This window comes from Salmo salar, chromosome 17 (genome assembly GCF_965601325.2).
Source record: "Salmo salar chromosome 17, fSalSal1, whole genome shotgun sequence".
NCBI lineage: Eukaryota > Metazoa > Chordata > Actinopteri > Salmoniformes > Salmonidae > Salmo > Salmo salar.
In genome coordinates, this window is record NC_138307.1 from 78415713 (window position 1) to 78432728 (window position 17016).

The 17016-nt window shown below is 45.1% G+C and overlaps 1 protein-coding gene across 3 annotated transcripts in view; it reads left to right on the forward strand.

Annotated features, from left to right (window-relative positions):
- The first annotated feature begins 289 nt into the window (after nucleotides 1-289).
- Nucleotides 290-17016, forward strand: part of LOC106576468 (adiponectin receptor protein 2) — a 104218-nt gene continuing 87491 nt past the window's right edge. Inside the window, exon 1 of one of the 3 annotated variants that reach the window (XM_082964205.1) lies at nucleotides 290-450. The gene's annotated coding sequence lies outside the window, so the exon portion shown is untranslated. Of the gene's footprint in view, nucleotides 451-594; nucleotides 612-17016 lie in introns of those variants that run through there. The other 2 variants (XM_082964206.1, XM_082964208.1) reach the window with 2 other exon arrangements.

Below are 17016 nucleotides of genomic sequence, written 5' to 3' on the forward strand. Positions count from 1 at the left end.
TCCCCCGTGGGAATCGAACCCACAACCCTGGCGTTGCAAACACCATGCTCTACCAACTGAGCCACACGGGACTACATGTTGAAATACAATAGAAATACATGTCATAAGTCCTATGTAATGTCAAGGTATTTTCCTGGGATCATGTTTTGTGGTTGTTGATATAGGCTGTTACACAAAATCCGAGAACTACAGGTCCCGTCAAACCTGTTAGCATACACTTCCGTCTCCTCAACTGTTGGCCACCTGTTCCCGTTAGAGCATTCTGATTGGTTTAGGTGCGCTCACGCGAGGGCGTCACACAGAACGCTAGGACATCAGCGAGTAAAGTCAAGTCAGCCTTCAGAAATTCAGAATCGCGTAGAGAGCCGTGGAAGAAATTGACCGAGTCGTGGCTACTCTTTGGGAACAACCTAGGGCCAAAAGGACAGCGTCTCCGCACTTTACGACAAGGTACATTTAGTAGTTGTCATTACATTTTATCGGGTATTTCAGTTGTTTAGCTAGATTTACAGTAACGTATTTTTGGAATAACAGTCCTAGCTATCCAGGTTTCCTCTGCATCCAGTGACGCACTGCATAGCTAGCTTGAGCTGGCACAACATCATCCGTCGGTAAGCTGCTAGTGGTAGCTACTAGCCTTTGAGCTCTTGCCTGGGCTAGATTGAGCCAGTTGTTGAAAAAGACAACGTGTGGTTGTTTTTCAAAAGGTATGTAGCTAACTACTGTAACGTCGGTAAGCTGCTAGTGGAACAACATCTGTCAACAAAGTGTTGCCCTGGTTCCTTCAAAGGCGACGCTTCGTTCAGAAATGTCAGTGCATTGAAGGGTAGTTATTAAACACTACATCATATCTCAGATTTTGTTGGCGCTGTGGTCGATAACATTGTTGTAAATTAGAAACCTCGTCTGTTTTTTTTTTTTTGTCCGCCAATTATTAATGTGTAAGGATGGATTTACATTGATATGATGATTTTAAAATGCCAGAGAGCTGTAGTTTGGATTTCTTTGTCTCGCAGCGCTACACCAGTGGTGTACTAGCGAGCTGGCTGGATCAGGCTAAGCCAGTGGTCAAATGTTTCTGCTACTTTCTAGTAGCTAACCTTACTGCTTTATTTTAGCTTCTTAGCCAACCTCAAATTATAGCTTAATATCTTAACAAGCAGCAATTGAAATACAAATTTTCAACATGTTATGACTAGGTTGCTAACTATCCTCAAGTGAATGTGTTTTGAACGGTCTCACAGCACTCCTTTGTTTGCCTCAGTAGCATTGATGAGGTGGTGATGGAATAAGGCTGACTGACAGCTGTGGTATATCAGACCATATACCACGGGTATGACAACATTTATTTTTACTCCTAATTATGTTGGTAACCAGTTTCTAATAGCAATGAGGCACCTCGGGGTTTTTAATATTTAACCTTTATTTAACTAGATAAGTCAGTTAAGAACAAGTTCTTATTTACAATGATGGTCTACTGGGGAACAGTGGCTCCCTGGTAAGACAGATTTTTATCTTGTCAGCTCAGGGATTCGATCCAGCAGCCTTTTGGTTATTGGCCCAACGCTCACTTCATAAATGTTTAATATTTTTTATTAAAACTGAATAATGGCTACCTGCCACCCTAAAATACCACGGCTAAGGGCTGTATCCAGGCACTCCGCGATGTGTCGTGCATAAGAACAGCCCTTAGCCGTGGTATATTGGCTATATACCACACCTCCTCAGGCCTTAAGTAGCTAATGTTTTTAACTGTGAAGACACCGAATATGTTGGTGTAAACAGAATAATCTCTTATCATAGTCATTTTGATTTCTTGCTAGGTATAGATGTTTTTTGAATATGCAATGTTTTTGTTGTGGTGTTGGTACATTTGTACACGTGGTCCACTAGGATCTATAAATATCCATAGATGGGTTAGCTGAGAATGTCACGAAAACGACGAGCACGCTTTAATGAGGCAGAAGTCCGTGGGTTGTAGTGATCTGGATGGCCAGATAGCTGACAACAATGACAATAAACAGCTATGCTGGCAATAGGAAGGAGCTAGTTTCATCTTGTTTTTGACTAATTTCATGCCAATTCTAATATGGCTAAAATTCGCTAGCTAGATATACATGGTTACAGTTGCTGGTTATGAGACAACAAGTGCTCATTGTGCCAATTTGTTTGTTTTCATTAAACATTGGACACTAAATATAGCATGCATGTTGTCAACAGTCTAAGCCAACCCGTCTGTTTTGACCCATAGTTGCGCAGGCATCAGTTTTGTTGCTAAACAACACAATAGGCCCAGCGTCGTCCGGGTTAGGGTTTGGCCGGGGTAGGCCCTCATTGTAAATAAGAATTTGTTCTTAACTAACGTGCCTAGTTAAATAAAGGTAAAATAAAAAAAGCACAATGATGAAGTCTGTGGGGGACTATCGCATTCAAAAGGCATCCATCGCGCTCTCCCAGAATTCTGCGTTCAGCCAATCGGGTTGCAGCAATCTGTTTTTCACACCTCACCGAAGGCATTTTTTAAAATTTAAATGTTAAATTTAACCTTTATTTAATTAGGCAAGTGAATTAAGAACAAATTGTTATTTACAATGACGGCCTACCCCGGCCAAACCTGGAAGAAGCTGGGCCAATTGTGCGCCGCCCTATTGGACTCCCAATCACGGCCGGATGTGATGCAGCCTGGATTCAAACCAGGGACTGCAGTGACGCCTCTTGTACTGAGATGCAGAAGGCATAAAAGAAAGAACCCCTGGTCTGATGGTTTCAAAATAAAAGTTGTGCTTACTAAACATAGTTTTAAATTACATGTGTTGGATTTGTTGTCATGAACTCGTTTACAGAACATTCAGTTTTAATAAAAAAATATTAAACATTTATGAAGTGAAATTATAAAGTTAAAATGAGATTTACAGTAGAATTCACCCTATATGTTAATTTTTTTGGGGGGAGCGACCTCGACTTTGAATCCACTGGTAGGCTTGTGACTTTCCATGTCAGAATAGCATTAGCAGGATCAGTCGGTCTGTGTAAGGTCAGGTACTGTCCTGGTAACCACCACGTTTTTGGATTATGGTACAGAGCTCGTTATTTGCTTGACAGGGGGCGGGGTTAGTTTTGTGGTTGACAGGTCAGTCGTTGCCATGTCAACCAGCTAGGCATATACTTAACCTCATTAGCTAGGAACCTCAGGATCTTTAATATTTAATTTATTTTGAAATGGATGCAAGCTCTGCTGATGAGCTGTCAGTAGTGCGCTGTAGTCCACCATCTAAACAAGATATAATATTTCATTGTTGGTTGGGGTAACTTGAATTAGTCCACACAGTAACTAGCTACATCTCATTTCATTCCCAAGAGACTTGAAGTAAGACTGTAGTCAGTGTACAGGGTGTTCAGTGTAAAGCTGTAGCCAAACTAACACCAGCATCCATCATCCTTCCAAACATTAGCTCCAGTAAATCATCTCTGGCGTGGGCTGTAGCCTGTGTTGGAACTGATAAAAGCTTGTCTTTGCTGAGAGGAGAGAGGACGCGTAACACACACAGCTGCTTAGTGACGTCTTATTGATGTAGAGGAGATAATAAACTGACAAAACGGAGCCGTTTTTAATATGCATGGTAATATTTCTCCATCACCAAGTCCCCGGTCACGGTGATGTGTAGCTCCTCTGCTTGGTGGTTAGTAAGGGGAGACAGAGATGAGTCATCACCCAGGTTCCTAAACCTGCCCCCACCATGGTGTTAAATCATAATCACTCAACTAAACCTTTATTTACCCTGATTACATGGTCCTGTTCTAACTCAGATGTTTATGAAGCTAATGAGTTATGCAGTTAGTAAGAACGCCAGGCTGTTTTCTTCCCGGCTGGGGATTGTAGGGAAGGACAGCAATGGGGGGACTTGTTGTTTTTCATGGACAACCAGAACTTGTAGTTCAGAAAGACTTTCTGAGGGCTACTTAGCCTAAGGGTCTGTGTGAGCTGCGTCAGTCAGGTGTGTGTGTGTGTGTGTGTGTGTGTGTGTGTGTGTGTGTGTGTGTGTGTGAGCTGTGTCAGTGTGTGTGAGCTGCGTCAGGTGCGTGAGCTGCGTCAGGTGCGTGAGCTGCGTCAGGTGTGTGTGTTTTGTAAGCTTTCTGGTTAAAGGGATCAGTCACACATGGCCAGCAGAAGCTATAGCAAACAGACAGCAGTAGGATCCAGAGATGCTGTGGTCTGTCCACATGGCACCCCTATTTAATGCACATAGAAGACCTGACACATGGACAGGGAACTGAATGGCTCTACAACTACCATTAACTATTCAGCCTATACCTGATAGTGACAGGACAAATGACACCCCATTCTCCTAGTGCACTAGTTTTGACCAGATCTCTAGGTAGGGTATAGACTGCCAAATCAAATCACATTTTATTGGTCACATACACATGTTTAGCAGGTGTTATTGCGAGTGTAGTGAAATGTTTCTGTTCCTAGCTCCAACAGTGCAGTAATATCTAACAATTCACAACAATACACACACATCTAATGTAAAATAATGCAATTAAGAATATATAAATATTAGGATGAGCAATGTCTGAGTGGCATTGACTAGAATACAGTAGAATAGGATACAGTATATACATGAGATGAGTTAAGCAAAAATATGTGAACATTATTAAAGTGACTAGTGTTCCATTATTAAAGTGGCCAGTGATTTCTAGTCTATAGGGAATGCAGACTAGAGATGTGGCTCAACAGATATTTGAACAGGAATGCAGCTAGACCAACTCTGTTTGGAGTGTGAGATGTACTGAGGATCACTCATTGGCAGTGAGTCATTAGGGAGATATTACTGTCTGTAGACTCCTATCAACGTAGACGGCAAAGACCAGAGTTATGGGCATGTCCCAAATGGCACCCTATTCTCTATATAATGCACTACTTTAGACCAGAGCCCTATTCCCTATATAGTGCACTACTTTAGACCAGAGCCCTATTCCCTATATAGTGCACTACTTTAGACCAGAGTCCTATTCCCTATATAGTGCACTACTTTAGACCAGAGCCCTATTCCCTATGTAGTGCACTACTTTGCACCAGACCCCTATTCCCTATGTAGTGCACTACTTTAGACCAGAGCCTTATTCCCTATGTAGTGCACTACTTTAGACCAGAGCCTTATTCCCTATGTACTGCACTTGTTGAGACCAGAGCCCTCTGGGAATAGGGTGCCATTTGGGAGAGGTAGGCTGGCTGTGGTAGTTGTAGGGTGATTCAGGTCCCTGGCCACGTGGCAGGTCTTCTATTTGGCTTTTTCATTATGACAGTTCCTCTCCTGCCCATTTAGTTGGATTGGGGCTTTCAGGTAGACTCTGTGTTGGTGCTTGGTTAAACAGGCAGTGTTGAGCAAGCAGAACCTAGCCTATGTCTCGGGTCCAAACCAATGGAGCCTTTGACAAACTGCCAGTTGTGCTCTGGCTTGTGGTGTGAAGGACAAGTTAATGTCACAGCTTGTTCTCTCCGCTTGTGACCCCTCTCTCTCGGTACCCATGTGATCCAGCGCCGGCGATTCCACTCCTGCCAGGTCTTATGATTGAAAGCCAGAGACAAAGCACCCAGTGTTGTGGAACTTGCACACACACACACACACACACACACACACACACACACACACACACACACACACACACACACACACACACACTACTCAGAGTTGGTCAGATGTGGAACACACCCAGAGACGGCTCCATTAGCAGTGTAATGTTTAGACCAGCCCCGTTCTTACTCTGCTGTGTTTTGGTTAGACCAGCCCCGTTCTTACTCTGCTGTGTTTTGGTTAGACCAGCCCTGTTCCTACTCTGCTGTGTTTTGGTTAGACCAGCCCCGTTCTTACTCTGCTGTGTTTTGGTTAGACCAGCCCCGTTCTTACTCTGCTGTGTTTTGGTTAGACCAGCCCCGTTCTTACTCTGCTGTGTTTTGGTTAGACCAGCCCCGTTCTTACTCTGCTGTGTTTTGGTTAGACCAGCCCCGTTCTTACTCTGCTGTGTTTTGGTTAGACCAGCCCCGTTCTACTCTGCTGTGTTTTGGTTAGACCAGCCCCGTTCCTACTCTGCTGTGTTTTGGTTAGACCAGCCCCGTTCCTACTCTGCTGTGTTTTGGTTAGACCAGCCCCGTTCCTACTCTGCTGTGTTTTGGTTAGACCAGCCCCGTTCTTACTCTGCTGTGTTTTGGTTAGACCAGCCCCGTTCCTACTCTGCTGTGTTTTGGTTAGACCAGCCCCGTTCCTACTCTGCTGTGTTTTGGTTAGACCAGCCCCGTTCCTACTCTGCTGTGTTTTGGTTAGACCGGGCTAGTTTCTTGTTGTGAGTCTCGGTGCTGAATGGATCACTGTGTTGGCTTGTATGTATTATATACCCAGTTACAGAGGGAAGTTACAGGCAGGCACAGAGAAGGCTAGACACGCCCTGGGCTGGTGGCCACGTTGACAAACTATGGCCTTAATGAAAATAAAACCAGAGAGGAAGAGGTGAACTTTAGGCTACTTTTGTGAATTTGTAAAGCATCCAAGACAAGACATTGCGAGATGCAGATTACCAAAACATATGAGCACGCTTCTGTCTTCCCCTCCTCTCTCTCTCTCCTGCTGGCCTGCTCTGTCTCTCCCTCCCTCCTGCTGGCCTGCCTGCTCTGTCTCTCTCTCTCTCTCTCTCTCTCTGTCTGTCTCTGTCTCTCTCTGTCTCTCTCTGTCTCTCTCTGTCTCTCTCGCCTGCCTCGCCTGCCTGCCTGCCTGCCTGCTCTCAATTCAATCAAGGGGCTTTATTGGCATGGAAAAAATGTTAACATTGCCAAAGCAGGTGAAGTACATAATTAACAAATGTGAAATAAACAATACAAATGAACAGTAAGCATTACACACTCTCTCTCTCTCCCTGCTGCTGGCCTGCCTGCTTGCTCTGTCTCTCTCTCCCTGCTGCTGGCCTGCCTGCTTGCCCTGTCTCTCTCTCCCTGCTGCTGGCCTGCCTGCTTGCTCTGTCTCTCTCTCCCTGCTGCTGGCCTGCCTGCTTGCTCTGTCTCTCTCTCCCTGCTGCTGGCCTGCCTGCTTGCTCTGTCTCTCTCTCCCTGCTGCTGGCCTGCCTGCTTGCTCTGTCTCTCTCTCCCTGCTGCTGGCCTGCCTGCTTGCTCTGTCTCTCTCTCTCCCTGCTGCTGGCCTGCCTGCTTGCTCTGTCTCTGTCTCCCTGCTGCTGGCCTGCCTGCTTGCTCTGTCTCTCTCCCTGCTGCTGGCCTGCCTGCTTGCTCTGTCTCTCTCCCTGCTGCTGGCCTGCCTGCTTGCTCTGTCTCTCTCTCTCTGCTGCTGGCCTGCCTGCTTGCTCTGTCTCTCTCTCTCTGCTGCTGGCCTGCCTGCTTGCTCTGTCTCTCTCTCCCTGCTGCTGGCCTGCCTGCTTGCTCTGTCTCTCTCTCTCTGCTGCTGGCCTGCCTGCTTGCTCTGTCTCTGTCTCCCTGCTGCTGGCCTGCCTGCTTGCTCTGTCTCTCTCTCCCTGCTGCTGGCCTGCCTGCTTGCTCTGTCTCTCTCTCCCTGCTGCTGGCCTGCCTGCCTGCTCTGTCTCTCTCTCCCTGCTGCTGGCCTGCCTGCTTGCTCTGTCTCTCTCTCCCTGCTGCTGGCCTGCCTGCCTGCTCTGTCTCTCTCCCTGCTGCTGGCCTGCCTGCTTGCTCTGTCTCTCTCTCTCTGCTGCTGGCCTGCCTGCCTGCTCTGTCTCTCTCCCTGCTGCTGGCCTGCCTGCTTGCTCTGTCTCTCGCTCCCTGCTGCTGGCCTGCCTGCTTGCTCTGTCTCTCTCTCCCTGCTGCTGGCCTGCCTGCCTGCTCTGTCTCTCTCTCCCTGCTGCTGGCCTGCCTGCTTGCTCTGTCTCTCTCTCCCTGCTGCTGGCCTGCCTGCCTGCTCTGTCTCTCTCTCCCTGCTGCTGGCCTGCCTGCCTGCTCTGTCTCTTTGCTAATGATGAAAGTGTGTTCAGTCTTTGGTCTGTTGCATGTAGAATATCTTAGCCTATTCATGGATGACACCGACGTTGCCTGGATACAGAGGTATGGTCGGACCTGTCTTGTGAGCACGGGGTAGCTTACTTCTCGTTTTTGCCCCATATGAAATTACAGCAGGCTACCAGTAGCCTTTATTCATGACCCTTTCAGATATAATGGAATGTGGCCCCTAGAAAGCGTCTCGGCGGTGGCATGCCTGTCTGTTAGGGTAGGCTACTGATGTTTACATTTAATTTTTTATTCACCCTTTATTTAACGAGGCAAGTCAGTTAAGAACAAATTCTTATTTACAATGACGGTCTACTGGGGAACAGTGGGTTAACTGCCTTGTTCAGGGGCAGAACGACAGATTTTTACCTTGTCAGCTCAGGGATTTGACCAAGCAACCTTTCGGTTACTGGCCCATCACTCTAACCGCTCTAACCTTCTCTGGAGAGATGAACGGGCATTTTACTGGTCTGTAAAGGAATGAGGCTTCTGAAGCCTTTGTTCTGCATTGTAAATTGACGTAGAATGTAATGAGTTTGGCCCTAGTGGTCATACATATGTAATAGGATCAAATCAAATTTATTTATAAAGCCCTTCTTACATCAGCTGATATCTCAAAGTGCTGTACAGAACCCCAGCCTAAAACCCCAAACAGCAAGCAATGCAGGTGTAGAAGCACGGTGGCTAGGAAAAACTCCCTAGAAAGGACAAAACCTTTGTTCTGCATTGTAAATTGACGTAGAATGTAATGAGTTTGGCCCTAGTGGTCATACATATGTAATAGGACCATTATTCTGCATTGTAAATTGACGTAGAATTTAATTTAAAACCGAGAAAAGAATGTCTGTTTTTAAGCGTTAAGCAAAATGGTTCATTTGTCACATCCCTAGTGTGTAACAAGTACAAGCCAGATAATATGTTGAATGTACCTGCTGTGACACTACCAGGTATTTCACCTTTCCTGTAGAAAGCCAAGTTCCCACACCATCCTAGGACTAATGCAAATGAGTCCAGCATCAAGACACACCTGTTCTTTGTCTTTACGTGCTTGTCTAACTGGTTCTACTGGTTCCCAAAGACAACTAGCAAAACGGTCAACTTTCAAAACCATTCTCGTGTGTGTGTGTGTGTGTGTGTGTGTGTGTGTGTGTGTGTGTGTGTGTGTGTGTGTGTGTGTGTGTGTGTGTGTGTGTGTGTGTGTGTGTGTGTGTGTGTGTGTGTGTGAGAGAGAGGGCTCTGAAAACGGAAGTGACATTGGACCCAGATTATCGATGTTCATCTGTCAGTCTTCTGTAACTGAACTATTGTAGCTCAGTGTCATTTTGGTTGGATGGACCCTACAGTGTTCTGTAACTGAACTATTGTAGCTCAGTCTCATTTTGGTTGGATGGACCCTACAGTGTTCTGTAACTGAACTATTGTAGCTCAGTCTCATTTTGGTTGGATGGTCCCTACAGTGTTCTGTAACTGAACTATTGTAGCTCAGTGTCATTTTGGTTGGATGGACCCTACAGTGTTCTGTAACTGAACTATTGTAGCTCAGTCTCATTTTGGTTGGATGGACCCTACAGTGTTCTGTAACTGAACTATTGTAGCTCAGTGTCATTTTGGTTGGATGGACCCTACAGTGTTCTGTAACTGAACTATTGTAGCTCAGTCTCATTTTGGTTGGATGGACCCTACAGTGTTCTGTAACTGAACTATTGTAGCTCAGTCTCATTTTGGTTGGATGGACCCTACAGTGTTCTGTAACTGAACTATTGTAGCTCAGTCTCATTTTGGTTGGATGGACCCTACAGTGTTCTGTAACTGAACTATTGTAGCTCAGTCTCATTTTGGTTGGATGGACCCTACAGTGTTCTGTAACTGAACTATTGTAGCTCAGTCTCATTTTGGTTGGATGGACCCTACAGTGTTCTGTAACTGAACTATTGTAGCTCAGTCTCATTTTGGTTGGATGGACCCTACAGTGTTCTGTAACTGAGAGGGTTTGTGTATTTGTTGTGTATAACTAGTGTGACTCGTACAACCTGTGCTGCCTGCTTTGTCACTTTCAAATGTCACTCCTCTCTCTTTAGAGGGAGGTAGCTACTAGCTAGGTAGCGTGTTGTGTTCCAGGCTAGAGGGTGGTAGCTATTAGCTAGGTAGCGTATTGTGTTCCAGGCTAGAGGGTGGTAGCTACTAGCTAGGTAGCGTGTTGTGTTCCAGGCTAGAGGGTGGTAGCTATTAGCTAGGTAGCGTGTTGTGTTCCAGGCTAGAGGGTGGTAGCTACTAGCTAGGTAGCGTGTTGTGTTCCAGGCTAGAGGGAGGTAGCTACTAGCTAGGTAGCGTGTTGTGTTCCAGGCTAGAGGGTGGTAGCTACTAGCTAGGTAGCGTGTTGTGTTCCAGGCTAGAGGGTGGTAGCTATTAGCTAGGTAGCGTGTTGTGTTCCAGGCTAGAGGGTGGTAGCTACTAGCTAGGTAGCGTGTTGTGTTCCAGGCTAGAGGGTGGTAGCTATTAGCTAGGTAGCGTATTGTGTTCCAGGCTAGAGGGTGGTAGCTACTAGCTAGGTAGCGTGTTGTGTTCCAGGCTAGAGGGTGGTAGCTACTAGCTAGGTAGCGTGTTGTGTTCCAGGCTAGAGGGAGGTAGCTACTAGCTAGGTAGCGTGTTGTGTTCCAGGCTAGAGGGTGGTAGCTACTAGCTAGGTAGCGTGTTGTGTTCCAGGCTAGAGGGAGGTAGCTACTAGCTAGGTAGCGTGTTGTGTTCCAGGCTAGAGGGTGGTAGCTACTAGCTAGGTAGCGTGTTGTGTTCCAGGCTAGAGGGAGGTAGCTACTAGCTAGGTAGCGTGTTGTGTTCCAGGCTAGAGGGTGGTAGCTACTGGCTACTGTTAGATATGTCATGGATATATGACGCTCACTCTCTCAGCTCACTGCAGGTTCTACAGGTTTACATGCAGTGTGTCCTGCCAGTGCTTTCACACCACCATCAACCAGGCTTTAATGTATCCAGAACGGTCACAGCGTCACACCAACTGCTAGGCTAAACTCCATGATCTCAACCTATTGTTCACTCACACATCCCCTCTTCAACACAGTGACCCCCCCCCCCCCCTCCTGAGCCTCAACTCCTCCATTCACCATCAGTTCTCCTCTCAAAAGCTCCTTGCACTTTGTCGCTCACAAAAGAGAGAGAAATCAATTCTCAATGACATTTCTTCTTCCGTCTTTCAGCCCTCCTCTATTTCTCTCTCCATCAGGCAGTGTAATTGATTTGTCTATTCCTCTGATACAGAAACAGTAAAGCCTGTCGCTGGCTGAACAATGAGAATCCACTCCATCAACTCCTTGGGAAGTCTTTCTTTTCTTATTATGGAGTCTATTGCTGAGTTCCGAATGGCACCCTATTCCCTATCTAGTGCACTACTTTTGACCAGACCCCTTTGGTAAAGTAGTGCACTACTTTTGACCAGAGCCCATTGTAGTGTAGCACGGTATACCGGTACCACAGTAATATCAGCCTACCAAAACATCATATGATGGTACCACATTTTTCATCCCTACCGATCTAAAGAACCTGCTGGTGCTTCTTATATAATGTTTAGAAAGTCAGTTCTGTCTCTTTTGTTTTAAGCCACTAGTCTCTTGTATGTGCCGGTTCAATAATGTCCTCTTGACTTTCATGCACATATCTGGTGTGGAGCTGCAGTCAGTCAGCTGCATCTCCTTCCAGCCATCACTCACCTGCTTCTCACTGGTAGCTGCATCCTCTTCCAGCCATCACTCACCTGCTTCTCTCTGTCAGCTGCATCCTCTTCCAGCCATCACTCACCTGCTTCTCTCTGTCAGCTGCATCCTCTTCCAGCCATCACTCACCTGCTTCTCTCTGTCAGCTGCATCCTCTTCCAGCCATCACTCACCTGCTTCTCACTGGTAGCTGCATCCTCTTCCAGCCATCACTCACCTGCTTCTCACTGGTAGCTGCATCCTCTTCCAGCCATCACTCACCTGCTTCTCTCTGTCAGCTGCTTCTCCTTCCATCCATCACTCGCCTGCTTCTCTCTGTCGGCTGCGTCTCCTTCCAGCCATCACTCACCTGCTTCTCTCTGTCAGCTGCATCCTCTTCCAGCCATCACTCACCTGCTTCTCTCTGTCAGCTGTCTCTGGACCACACTACCCACAAACCTCTGCCTCTCAGTCAGCACTTCCTGTGTATCTATTTCCCCATCAGTTTTAAATATAGTTTAGCTGTGATGGAGAGGGAGGGTGCAGTCCCTTATGGGTCTTCTGATGTTACATTTGACTCATTGGAGCAGAGCAAAGTTCATGCATTGGATATAATTTCATCCCTGGTATAACCAAGAGCACAAGGCCAGTCTGATTGGCTCTGTAAGTTTGCTGTCACGCAGCAGTGCCAGAGAGGAAAAAACGCTTCAAGACAGTTAAACAACTTTCTCTTATTTTGATATAATTTGACAAACCATGTCGCGGGCTGTTTTTAAACTAATCCTGGCCCACTAATTATTGGTTTGATGACCGTTGTTCAGTCAACCTGGTAACTTGACAGTCGGTTTAGACACGTCTGATTGGCCCAGGAAGAAAGGAAAATGCACTATTCTATTATAGTGAGCAGGGTGTAGTTAATTCAATGTGTTGTATTGAGGAGCTGTGTGAATATCAGGGAACAGTGTGTAGTTGTATTGAGGAGCTGTGTGAATATCAGGGAACAGTGTGTAGTTGTATTAGTAGCTGTGTGAATATCAGGGAACGGTGTGTAGTTGTATTGAGGAGCTGTGTGAATATCAGGGAACAGTGTGTAGTTGTATTGAGGAGCTGTGTGAATATCAGGGAACAGTGTGTAGTTGTATTAGTAGCTGTGTGAATATCAGGGAACAGTGTGTAGTTGTGTTGAGGAGCTGTGTGAATATCAGGGAACAGTGTGTAGTTGTATTGAGTAGCTGTGTGATCATCAGGGAACAGTGTGTAGTTGTATGAGTAGCTGTGTGAATATCAGGGAACAGTGTGTAGTTGTATTGAGTAGCTGTGTGAATATCAGGGAACGGTGTGTAGTTGTATTGAGGAGCTGTGTGAATATCAGGGAACAGTGTGTAGTTGTATTGAGGAGCTGTGTGAATATCAGGGAACGGTGTGTAGTTGTGTTGAGGAGCTGTGTGAATATCAGGGAACGGTGTGTAGTTGTGTTGAGTAGCTGTGTGAATATCAGGGAACAGTGTGTAGTTGTATTAGTAGCTGTGTGAATATCAGGGAACAGTGTGTAGTTGTATTGAGTAGCTGTGTGAATATCAGGGAACAGTGTGTAGTTGTGTTGAGGAGCTGTGTGAATATCAGGGAACAGTGTGTAGTTGTGTTGAGGAGCTGTGTGAATATCAGGGAACAGTGTGTAGTTGTATTGAGGAGCTGTGTGAATATCAGGGAACAGTGTGTAGTTGTATTGAGGAGCTGTGTGAATATCAGGGAACGGTGTGTAGTTGTATTGAGGAGCTGTGTGAATATCAGGGAACGGTGTGTAGTTGTGTTGAGTAGCTGTGTGAATATCAGGGAACGGTGTGTAGTTGTATTGAGGAGCTGTGTGAATATCAGGGAACAGTGTGTAGTTGTATTGAGGAGCTGTGTGAATATCAGGGAACAGTGTGTAGTTGTATTGAGGAGCTGTGTGAATATCAGGGAACAGTGTGTAGTTGTATGAGTAGCTGTGTGATCATCAGGGAACAGTGTGTAGTTGTATTGAGTAGCTTTGTGAATATCAGGGAACAGTGTGTAGTTGTATTGAGTAGCTGTGTGAATATCAGGGAACAGTGTGTAGTGTTGAGGAGCTGTGTGAATATCAGGGAACAGTGTGTAGTTGTATTGAGTAGCTGTGTGAATATCAGGGAACAGTGTGTAGTTGTATTGAGTAGCTGTGTGAATATCAGGGAACAGTGTGTAGTGTTGAGGAGCTGTGTGAATATCAGGGAACAGTGTGTAGTTGTGTTGAGTAGCTGTGTGAATATCAGGGAACCGTGTGTAGTTGTATTGAGTAGCTGTGTGAATATCAGGGAACAGTGTGTAGTTGTATTAGTAGCTGTGTGAATATCAGGGAACAGTGTGTAGTTGTATTGAGTAGCTGTGTAAATATCAGGGAACAGTGTGTAGTTGTGTTGAGGAGCTGTGTGAATATCAGGGAACAGTGTGTAGTTGTATTGAGGAGCTGTGTGAATATCAGGGAACAGTGTGTGTAGTTGTATTAGTAGCTGTGTGAATATCAGGGAACAGTGTGTAGTTGTATTGAGGAGCTGTGTGAATATCAGGGAACAGTGTGTGTAGTTGTATTAGTAGCTGTGTGAATATCAGGGAACAGTGTGTAGTTGTATTGAGGAGCTGTGTGAATATCAGGGAACAGTGTGTAGTTGTATGAGTAGCTGTGTGATCATCAGGGAACAGTGTGTAGTTGTATTGAGTAGCTGTGTGAATATCAGGGAACAGTGTGTAGTTGTATTGAGTAGCTGTGTGAATATCAGGGAACAGTGTGTAGTTGTATTGAGTAGCTGTGTGAATATCAGGGAACAGTGTGTAGTTGTATTGAGTAGCTGTGTAAATATCAGGGAACAGTGTGTAGTTGTATTGAGGAGCTGTGTGAATATCAGGGAACAGTGTGTAGTTGTATTGAGTAGCTGTGTGAATATCAGGGAACAGTGTGTAGTTGTATTGAGTAGCTGTGTGAATATCAGGGAACAGTGTGTAGTTGTATTGAGTAGCTGTGTAAATATCAGGGAACAGTGTGTAGTTGTATTGAGGAGCTGTGTGAATATCAGGGAACAGTGTGTAGTTGTATGAGTAGCTGTGTGATCATCAGGGAACAGTGTGTAGTTGTATTGAGTAGCTGTGTGAATATCAGGGAACAGTGTGTAGTTGTATTGAGTAGCTGTGTGAATATCAGGGAACAGTGTGTAGTTGTATTGAGTAGCTGTGTGAATATCAGGGAACAGTGTGTAGTTGTATTGAGTAGCTGTGTAAATATCAGGGAACAGTGTGTAGTTGTATTGAGGAGCTGTGTGAATATCAGGGAACAGTGTGTAGTTGTATTGAGTAGCTGTGTGAATATCAGGGAACAGTGTGTAGTTGTATTGAGTAGCTGTGTGAATATCAGGGAACAGTGTGTAGTTGTATTGAGTAGCTGTGTAAATATCAGGGAACAGTGTGTAGTTGTATTGAGGAGCTGTGTGAATATCAGGGAACAGTGTGTAGTTGTATTGAGTAGCTGTGTGAATATCAGGGAACAGTGTGTAGTTGTATTGAGTAGCTGTGTGAATATCAGGGAACAGTGTGTGTAGTTGTATTAGTAGCTGTGTGAATATCAGGGAACAGTGTGTAGTTGTATTGAGGAGCTGTGTGAATATCAGGGAACAGTGTGTAGTTGTATGAGTAGCTGTGTGATCATCAGGGAACAGTGTGTAGTTGTATTGAGTAGCTGTGTGAATATCAGGGAACAGTGTGTAGTTGTATTGAGTAGCTGTGTGAATATCAGGGAACAGTGTGTAGTTGTATTGAGTAGCTGTGTGAATATCAGGGAACAGTGTGTAGTTGTATTGAGTAGCTGTGTAAATATCAGGGAACAGTGTGTAGTTGTATTGAGGAGCTGTGTGAATATCAGGGAACAGTGTGTAGTTGTATTGAGTAGCTGTGTGAATATCAGGGAACAGTGTGTAGTTGTATTGAGTAGCTGTGTGAATATCAGGGAACAGTGTGTAGTTGTATTGAGTAGCTGTGTAAATATCAGGGAACAGTGTGTAGTTGTATTGAGGAGCTGTGTGAATATCAGGGAACAGTGTGTAGTTGTATGAGTAGCTGTGTGATCATCAGGGAACAGTGTGTAGTTGTATTGAGTAGCTGTGTGAATATCAGGGAACAGTGTGTAGTTGTATTGAGTAGCTGTGTGAATATCAGGGAACAGTGTGTAGTTGTATTGAGTAGCTGTGTGAATATCAGGGAACAGTGTGTAGTTGTATTGAGTAGCTGTGTAAATATCAGGGAACAGTGTGTAGTTGTATTGAGGAGCTGTGTGAATATCAGGGAACAGTGTGTAGTTGTATTGAGTAGCTGTGTGAATATCAGGGAACAGTGTGTAGTTGTATTGAGTAGCTGTGTGAATATCAGGGAACAGTGTGTAGTTGTATTGAGTAGCTGTGTAAATATCAGGGAACAGTGTGTAGTTGTATTGAGGAGCTGTGTGAATATCAGGGAACAGTGTGTAGTTGTATTGAGTAGCTGTGTGAATATCAGGGAACAGTGTGTAGTTGTATTGAGTAGCTGTGTGAATATCAGGGAACAGTGTGTAGTTGTGTTGAGGAGCTGTGTGAATATCAGGGAACAGTGTGTAGTTGTGTTGAGGAGCTGTGTGAATATCAGGGAACAGTGTGTAGTTGTATTGAGGAGCTGTGTGAATATCAGGGAACAGTGTGTAGTTGTATTGAGGAGCTGTGTGAATATCAGGGAACAGTGTGTGTAGTTGTATTAGTAGCTGTGTGAATATCAGGGAACAGTGTGTAGTTGTATTGAGGAGCTGTGTGAATATCAGGGAACAGTGTGTGTAGTTGTATTAGTAGCTGTGTGAATATCAGGGAACAGTGTGTAGTTGTATTGAGGAGCTGTGTGAATATCAGGGAACAGTGTGTAGTTGTATGAGTAGCTGTGTGATCATCAGGGAACAGTGTGTAGTTGTATTGAGTAGCTTTGTGAATATCAGGGAACAGTGTGTAGTTGTATTGAGTAGCTGTGTGAATCATCAGGGAACAGTGTGTAGTTGTGTTGAGGAGCTGTGTGAATATCAGGGAACAGTGTGTAGTTGTGTTGAGGAGCTGTGTGAATATCAGGGAACCGTGTGTAGTTGTATTAGTAGCTGTGTGAATATCAGGGAACAGTGTGTAGTTGTATTAGTAGCTGTGTGAATATCAGGGAACAGTGTGTAGTTGTATTGAGGAGCTGTGTGAATATCAGGGAACAGTGTGTAGTTGTATTGAGGAGCTGTGTGAATATCAGGGAACA